Source organism: Oncorhynchus gorbuscha, linkage group LG12 (genome assembly GCF_021184085.1).
Source record: "Oncorhynchus gorbuscha isolate QuinsamMale2020 ecotype Even-year linkage group LG12, OgorEven_v1.0, whole genome shotgun sequence".
Taxonomy (NCBI): Eukaryota; Metazoa; Chordata; class Actinopteri; order Salmoniformes; family Salmonidae; genus Oncorhynchus; species Oncorhynchus gorbuscha.
In genome coordinates, this window is record NC_060184.1 from 8,647,397 (window position 1) to 8,657,396 (window position 10,000).

Sequence of the window (10,000 nt, forward strand, 5' to 3'; positions counted from 1 at the left end):
AGAAAGCCCATGACAAACAGGTAAAACATAGACTGACCAGGTGAATCCAGAAGAGAAAGCCCATGACAAACAGGTAAAACATAGACTGACCAGGTGAATCCAGGAAAGGAAACCCATGACAAACAGGTAAAACATAGACTGACCAGGTGAATCCAGGTGACAGATATGATCCCTTGATGATGTCACTCGTTAAATCCACTTCAATCAGGGCAGATGAAGGGGAGGAGACGGGTTAAAGAAGGACTTTTAAGTAGATGAAGGAGAGGAGACGGGTTAAAGAAGGACTTTTAAGTAGATGAAGGGGAGGAGACGGGTTAAAGAAGGACTTTTAAGTAGATGAAGGGGAGGAGACGGGTTAAAGAAGGACTTTTAAGTAGATGAAGGGGAGGAGACGGGTTACAGAAGGATTTTTAAGACTTGAGACAATTTGAGACATGGACTGTGTCTGCGTGTGTCCCATTCAGAGGGTGAACGCTCCGACGAATTGAGGCAGTTCTGAGGGCAGAAAAGGGGTACAACTCAACATTAGGAAGGTGCTCTCAATGTTTCTATAGTAACTCATGTTTTGTCCACTCAGTGTTCCACTCAGTGTTCTATAAAATCATGGAGGTCCTTACTGAGGCATCGGGGCGCTGCTCAGTCTCCTCTCTGTCGTCGTTTCAGCAAATTGATGGGAAAAATGGTCGTCAATAACCACACGAGTCAATACATGCACTTTAACTCAGAAACTAACCATGAAGACAACAAGACTCAAACTAATGGACTACTCTGGATGAACAGATCGGTGTTCAGTTACACACGTGTTGTTACTCTTTAGTGCTGTATGTCTCCAAACAGGCCTGTCTGCTCCATTTCCTCACATGCACTAATGGACCACTTATCCATGTGGTAGACACACACACACACACACACCGTGTAGACACACACACACACACACACGCACCGTATAAACACACACACACACACACACACACACACACACACACACACACACACACACACACACACACACACACACACACACACACACACACACACACACACACACACACACACACACACACACACACACACACACACTGTGTAGACACACACACACCCTGTGTAGACACACACACACAGCGTATAAACACACACACACACCGTGTAGACACACACACACCGTGTAGACACACACACACACACGCACCGTATAAACACACACACTGTATAAAAAACACACACACACACACTGTGTAGACACACACACACACACACGCACACTGTGTAGACACACACACAGCGTATAAAAACACACACCGTGTAGACACACACACACGGTGTACACACACACACCATGTAGACACACACACACACCATGTAGACACACACACACACCATGTAGACACACACACCGTGTAGACACACACACACCGTGCAGACACACAAACACCGTGCAGACACACACTGTATAAACACACACACACCGTGTAGACACACACACCATGTAGACACACACACCATGTAGACACACACACCATGTAGACACACACACCGTGTAGACACACACACACACCGTGTAGACACACACACACACCATGCAGACACACACTGTATAAACACACACACACCATGTAGACACACACACACCGTGTAGACACACACACACACACCATGTAGACACACACACACCGTGTACACACACACACACACTGTGTAGACACACACACACACACACACACACCGTGTAGACACACACACACACACCATGTAGACACACAGGCAGAAAATACACTAAGCCCCTGATTGGTAGAAACCAGTGTGTTATTGCTGGGGTGGAACACAAACCTGCAACCCGATAGCCATCAGTGAAGACCCCCTATAGCCATCAGTGAAGAACCCCTATAGCCATCAGTGAAGAACCCCTATAGCCATCAGTGAAGAACCCCTATAGCCATCAGTGAAGACCCCCTATAGCCATCAGTGAAGAATCCCTATAGCCATCAGTGAAGAACCCCTATAGCCATCAGTGAAGAACCCCTATAGCCATCAGTGAAGAACCCCTATAGCCATCAGTGAAGAACCCCTATAGCCATCAGTGAAGACCCCCTATAGCCATCAGTGAAGAACCCCTATAGCCATCAGTGAAGACCCCCTATAGCCATCAGTGAAGAACCCCCATCAGTGAAGAACCCCTATAGCCATCAGTGAAGAACCCCTACAGCCATCAGTGAAGACCCCTATAGCCATCAGTGAAGAACCCCTACAGCCATCAGTGAAGAACCCCTACAGCCATCAGTGAAGACCCCCTATAGCCATCAGTGAAGAACCCCTATAGCCATCAGTGAAGAACCCCTACAGCCATCAGTGAGGAACCCCTACAGCCATCAGTGAAGACCCCCTATAGCCATCAGTGAAGAACCCCTATAGCCATCAGTGAAGAACCCCTATAGCCATCAGTGAAGAACCCCTATAGCCATCAGTGAAGAACCCCTATAGCCATCAGTGAAGAACCCCTATAGCCATCAGTGAAGAACCCCTATAGCCATCAGTGAAGAACCCCCATCAGTGAAGAACCCCTATAGCCATCAGTGAAGAACCCCTATAGCCATCAGTGATGAACCCCTATAGCCATCAGTGAAGAACCCCCATCAGTGAAGAACCCCTATAGCCATCAGTGAAGAACTCCCATCAGTGAAGAACCCCTATAGCCATCAGTGAAGAACCCCTATAGCCATCAGTGAAGAACCCCTATAGCCATCAGTGAAGACCCCCTATAGCCATCAGTGAAGAACCCCTATAGCCATCAGTGAAGAACCCCCATCAGTGAAGAACCCCTATAGCCATCAGTGAAGACCCCCTATAGCCATCAGTGAAGAACCCCTATAGCCATCAGTGAAGAACCCCCATCAGTGAAGAACCCCCATCAGTGAAGAACCCCTATAGCCATCAGTGAAGAACCCCTATAGCCATCAGTGAAGAACCCCTATAGCCATCAGTGAAGAACCCCTATAGCCATCAGTGAAGAACCCCCATCAGTGAAGAACCCCTATAGCCATCAGTGAAGACCCCCTATAGCCATCAGTGAAGAACCCCCATCAGTGAAGAACCCCTATAGCCATCAGTGAAGACCCCCTATAGCCATCAGTGAAGAACCCCCATCAGTGAAGAACCCCTATAGCCATCAGTGAAGAACCCCTATAGCCATCAGTGAAGAACCCCTATAGCCATCAGTGAAGAACCCCCATCAGTGAAGAACCCCTATAGCCATCAGTGAAGAACCCCTATAGCCATCAGTGAAGACCCCCTATAGCCATCAGTGAAGAATCCCTATAGCCATCAGTGAAGAACCCCTATAGCCATCAGTGAAGAACCCCTATAGCCATCAGTGAAGAACCCCTATAGCCATCAGTGAAGAACCCCCTATAGCCATCAGTGAAGACCCCCTATAGCCATCAGTGAAGACCCCCTATAGCCATCAGTGAAGAACCCCTATAGCCATCAGTGAAGACGCCCTATAGCCATCAGTGAAGAACCCCTATAGCCATCAGTGAAGAACCCCTATAGCCATCAGTGAAGAACCCCTACAGCCATCAGTGAAGACCCCCTATAGCCATCAGTGAGGAATCCCTATAGCCATCAGTGAAGAACCCCTATAGCCATCAGTGAAGACCCCCTATAGCCATCAGTGAAGAACCCCTATAGCCATCAGTGAAGAACCCCCTATAGCCATCAGTGAAGACCCCCTATAGCCATCAGTGAAGAACCCCTATAGCCATCAGTGAAGACCCCCTATAGCCATCAGTGAAGACCACCTATAGCCATCAGTGAAGACCCCCTATAGCCATCAGTGAAGACCCCCTATAGCCATCAGTGAAGAACCCCTATAGCCATCAGTGAAGAATCCCTATAGCCATCAGTGAAGACCCCCTATAGCCATCGGTGAAGAACCCCCTATAGCCATCAGTGAAGAACCCCTATAGCCATCAGTGAAGAACCCCTATAGCCATCAGTGAAGAACCCCTATAGCCATCAGTGAAGAACCCCTATAGCCATCAGTGAAGAACCCCCATCAGTGAAGACCCCCTATAGCCATCAGTGAAGAATCCCTATAGCCATCAGTGAAGAACCCCTATAGCCATCAGTGAAGAACCCCTATAGCCATCAGTGAAGAACCCCTATAGCCATCAGTGAAGAACCCCTATAGCCATCAGTGAAGAACCCCTATAGCCATCAGTGAAGAACCCCTATAGCCATCAGTGAAGAACCCGTATAGCCATCAGTGAAGAACCCCTATAGCCATCAGTGAAGACCCCCTATAGCCATCAGTGAAGAACCCCTATAGCCATCAGTGAAGAACCCCCATCAGTGAAGACCCCCTATAGCCATCAGTGAAGACCCCCTATAGCCATCAGTGAAGAACCCCTATAGCCATCAGTGAAGAACCCCTATAGCCATCAGTGAAGAACCCCTATAGCCATCAGTGAAGAACCCCTATAGCCATCAGTGAAGAACCCCTATAGCCATCAGTGAAGAACCCCTATAGCCATCAGTGAAGACCCTATAGCCATCAGTGAAGAACCCCTATAGCCATCAGTGAAGAACCCTATAGCCATCAGTGAAGAACCCCATATGAAGACCCCATAGCCATCAGTGAAGAACCCCTATAGCCATCAGTGAAGAACCCCTATAGCCATCAGTGAAGAACCCCCATCAGTGAAGAACCCCTATAGCCATCAGTGAAGAACCCCTATAGCCATCAGTGAAGAACCCCTATAGCCATCAGTGAAGAACCCCTATAGCCATCAGTGAAGAACCCCTATAGCCATCAGTGAAGAACCCCTATAGCCATCAGTGAAGAACCCCTATAGCCATCAGTGAAGAACCCCTATAGCCATCAGTGAAGAACCCCTATAGCCATCAGTGAAGAACCCCTATAGCCATCAGTGAAGAACCCCTATAGCCATCAGTGAAGAACCCCTATAGCCATCAGTGAAGAACCCCTATAGCCATCAGTGAAGAACCCTATAGCCATCAGTGAAGAACCCCCCATCAGTGAAGAACCCAGTAGGTGTGAGTTTGGTGCGGATACACCTCATCTGATCACAGCTCAACCCACCATCACAGACTACTGATCCCGGCTGGCCCTGTTAGTGCTGAGGAGGAACACAAGCCTCACCTCAAAGACCAAGAGTTAAGGAGGTTAGGTCGCCAACTCTTCCTGCACTATCACTTTAGCATGTTTTGTAGCAAATTAAAAAATCTATATATTCTAAGCTTTCTTTCCAGTAAAAATGAAAGAAATGTTTGAGTTTGTGACGCATATTAATTTTGCCGCCAAACATCTTAATCATTCTAAAAGCATCGCTCCACCGGTGACTCAGCCCCAGGTGGATTTCAGATAGTTGCTGGGGAAACCGATCCAAGATGGAGGATGTTGATGGTGTAGAGGCTCTACAGTCAGCACTAGCAGATCAAGCTAAAATGAACAGACTGACGTCGGTGCTTTACTTAGGTTTAAGCAAGTCATTACAAGTACTGTAGAAATTGTCCAGAGAGTGTTGTATCGTCATCTGTACATCGGCTGTGACAATAATGAATTTACGGTCCTTCCTGGCAAGGCCATATGGGGAGGTTGATAGTCAGAAACACATCGTGAAGGGGAACATAAGGGCAGTGCAGGGCGGGGCCAGTCTCCAGTCCCTCTCTCCCCCTATCCTTTCCTCTTCTTATATCACCCCCCCTCCTCTCCAGTCCCTCTCCCCCCTATCCTTTCCTCTTCTTATATCACCCCCTCCTCTCCTCTCCCGTCCCTCCACCCCCCTCTATCCCCTCCCTTAGTCTCTCCTCTCCCATCCCTCCAGCCCCCTCTCTATCCCCTCCCTTCCTCTCCTCTCCCATCCCTCCACCCCCTCTCTATCCTCTCCCTTCCTCTCTCATCCCTCCACACTCTCTATCCTCTCCCTTCGTCTCTCCTCTCCCATCCCTCCACCCCCTCTCTATCCCCTCCCTTCCTCTCTCCTCTCCCGTCCCTCCACCCCCTCTGTCTATCCCCTCCCTTCCTCTCCTGTCCCTCCACCCCCTCTCTATCCCCTCCCTTCCTCTCCCGTCCCTCCACCCCCTCTCTATCCCCTCCCTTCCTCTCTCCTCTCCCGTCCCTCCACCCCCTCTCTCTATCCCCTCCCTTCCTCTCCAGTCCCTCTCTCTCTATGCCATCCCTTCCTCTCTCCCTCCCTAGTCCCTCTCTCTCTCTATCCCCTCCCTCCCTCTTGTCTCCTCTTTGTTGCTCTGATTACTCACTGCAAACTGAAATTATCTAGCAGCCAAACAGATACTCATGAAACTGAGCTGGGTGTGAGTGTATAGAGAGAAAGAGGAGAGAAGGAGAGCGAGAAGGAGAGAGAGGAGAGGGAGAGAGAAAAGGAGAGAGAGAGAAGGAAAGAGAAGGAGAGAGAGAAGGAGAGGGAGAAGAATGAGAGAGAGAAGGAGAGGGAGAGAGAGAGGAGAGAGAGAAGGAGAGAGAGAAGGAGAGAGAGAAGAGAAGGAGAGAGAGAAAGAGAGGGAGAAGGAGAAGTAGAGAGAGAAGGAGAGGGATAAGGAGGGTGAAGGAGAGGGAGAAGGAGAGAGAGAAGGAGAGGGAGTAGGAGAAGTAGAGAGAGAAGGAGTAGAGAGAGAAGGAGAGAGAGAAAGAGAGGGAGAAGGAGCGGGAGAGAGAGAAGGAGAGAGAAAGGGAGGGAGAAGGAGCGGGAGAGAGAGAAGGAGAGAGAAAGGGAGGGAGAAGGAGAGAGAGAAGGAGAAGTAGAGAGAGAGAGGGGAGAGAGAGAAGGAGAGGAAGAGAGAGGAGAGAAAGAGAGGGAGAAAGAGAAAGAGAGGGAGGAGAGAGGAGGAGGCAGACTCCAGCCGCAAAACAACAGAACAGTCACTCGAAATAGAAAATAGAGCTCTCGCTTAATTCACAAAGGAAAGTGAAACACTAATCTATTGGTGTCACGCCTTGGTCATTGTATTTTGTGTTTTTGTTATATGTTTGGGTAGGCCAGGGTGTGACATGGGTTTTTATGTTGTTTTCGGATTGGGGTTTGTAGTATTTGGGATCGCGGCTAATTAGGGGTGTTGTATAGGCTTGGCTGCCTGAGGCGATTCAGGCAGCCAATTGGCAGATAAATACATCTGTTGGACCAGTACACACACACACACACACACACACACACACACACACACACACACACACACACACACACACACACACACACACACACACACACACACACACACACACACACACACACACACACACACACACACACACACACACACACACACACACACACACACACACACCTACCCAAGCAGCAAAACAAAAGCAGTCTCTCTCCTCCCACACTACAACAGAAAACTGAGGCTCAAATTATGTATTTTAATTCAAAAAAACTTTAATCGTGTGACGACCACTGAAAATGGCTATTTTATACACCTCTACATTTTACAAACATGGGATATAAACTTTGTTCATTAATAACCATGTCATTTTTTTTTATATGTGCATTCAATGCAAAACGGTTTGATTTCTTCATGGTAATTTGTTTAACTAGGGCCCATGTTTCCAACAGAATACTGTCCCCCCATAAACCCCTACTTAAGCCACTGCAATACTACAGTACCAGCAACAATAAGGTCACGTTCCAAATGGCACCCTATTCCCTATCTAGTGCACTACTTTTAACAAGTAGTGCACTAGATAGGGTGCCATTTGGGATGCAATCAGAGAGAAATAAAGTACATTTAGATAACATACATACATACAGGAGTGGTTAACCATACATACACATTTGATACAATTCAGTCGCAACAATCATTTGTACAAAACAGTCTGAAAAGATCCCCTTTTCTTTTTTTACATTTGGAGACTAAGGATATAATTACAAAACATTATGTTACATTCACACTCCCAGAATTGATTGGTCTTGTTTTCTAAATGTCTTAACAGAATAGAAGGAACAGTCGAACAGAACGAACAGAAGAAACCCAACATAATGAACAGAACGAACAGAAGAAACCCAACATAATGAACAGAACAGAAGAAACCCAACATAATGAACAGAACGAACAGAAGAAACCCAACATAATGAACAGAACAGAAGAAACCCAACATAAGGAACAGAACAGAAGAAACCCAACATAATGAACAGAACGAACAGAAGAAACCCAACATAAGGAACAGAACAGAAGAAACCCAACATAAGGAACAGAACGAACAGAAGAAACCCAACATAAGGAACAGAACAGAAGAAACCCAACATAAGGAACAGAACAGAATAAACCCAACATAATGAACAGAACAGAAGAAACCCAACATAAGGAACAGAACAGAAGAAACCCAACATAAGGAACAGAACAGAAGAAACCCAACATAATGAACAGAACGAACAGAAGAAACCCAACATAAGGAACAGAACAGAAGAAACCCAACATAAGGAACAGAACAGAAGAAACCCAACATAAGGAACAGAACAGAAGAAACCCAACATAAGGAACAGAACAGAAGAAACCCAACATAAGGAACAGAACAGAAGAAACCCAACATAAGGAACAGAACAGAAGAAACCCAACATAAGGAACAGAACAGAAGAAACCCAACATAAGGAACAGAACGAACAGAAGAAACCCAACATAAGGAACAGAACAGAAGAAACCCAACATAAGGAACAGAACAGAAGAAACCCAACATAAGGAACAGAACAGAAGAAACCCAACATAAGGAACAGAACAGAAGAAACCCAACATAAGGAACAGAACAGCAAAATGAAAAAGTGAAGAGTAACGTGACAGAATATTCAGAATGGAGGAATAAGCCTGGTACTGTATCAAGGCGAGAGTGTGTGTGTGTGTGTGTGTGTGTGTGTGTGTGTGTGTGTGTGTGTGTGTGTGTGTGTGTGTGTGTGTGTGTGTGTCTGTGTGCGAGAACACGGAACTCAAAACTCCAACCCCTCTGCCCAACGTGATAGTTTGTGAGTACAACAGAGTACAAAACTATGGCAATAAAATCTAGAAATAACATCTCATCTCAATATGGACTAATGTTCTTCGCCAGTCACTGGTACTGTGAGGGAAGGAATGAGGTGGGTTGGACGATTCTTACAACAGAACCAAGACACGCCTCCCTAGATCCAGACAGACAGACAGACAGACAGACAGACAGACAGACAGACAGACAGACAGACAGACAGACAGACAGACAGACAGACAGACAGACAGACAGACAGACAGACAGACAGACAGACAGACAGACAGACAGACAGACAGACAGACAGACAGACAGACAACAGACAACAGACAGAAGACAGACGACAGACAGACCCAGACAGAGACAGACAGACAGACAGACAGACAGACAGACAGACAGACAGACAGACAGACAGACAGACAGACAGACAGACAGACAGACAGACAGACAGACCTGGTATACACCTGTGTCACTACTAAAATGGACAGCTACCTGGTATACACCTGTGTCACTACTAAAATGGACAGCTACCTGGTATACACCTGTGTCTGCCCTGTGTCTGCTACCAGGTAGCTGTCCATTTTAGTAGTGACACAGGTGTATACCAGGTAGCTGTCCATTTTAGTCGTGACACAGGTGTTTTCTTAGTCAGAACGGTTTGTGTCGTCATGCCAACTGTGACCAATAGGAGTTGGGCTAGAAGACAAGCCAGGATCCAAGTCATGTCTCCACATCAGTGGATGAAGAACACAGACTACACAGAGATAGATGCAATCGAACACATTCATTTACACCAAAAACAACAACAACATATTTTATTGTACTCTATTTGTTCTCAGACACCTGTATTGCAGCTCGAGTAGCTTGACAATGTTGAGGGTTTCAGATTGAATCACACAATTATCCTTTCTTCCTTTATCTGTGGGGGTTGAACTGAATAAAACGACTGTCGTTTCTGACTATAGAGACAGAGAGGTGTTTTAGTACACAGAGGATGGATCATGGCAGCACATTGAT

The 10,000-nt window shown here is 46.8% G+C and overlaps 1 protein-coding gene across 1 annotated transcript in view; it reads right to left on the reverse strand.

Moving 5' to 3' along the window:
- Positions 1–9,316: 9,316 nt before the first annotated feature.
- The window catches only part of LOC123990498 (signal-induced proliferation-associated 1-like protein 1), a 264,229-nt gene continuing 263,545 nt past the window's right edge, over positions 9,317–10,000 (reverse strand). Inside the window, exon 25 of the mRNA XM_046291048.1 lies at positions 9,317–10,000. This exon is cut by the window's right edge and continues 1,381 nt beyond it. The gene's annotated coding sequence lies outside the window, so the exon portion shown is untranslated.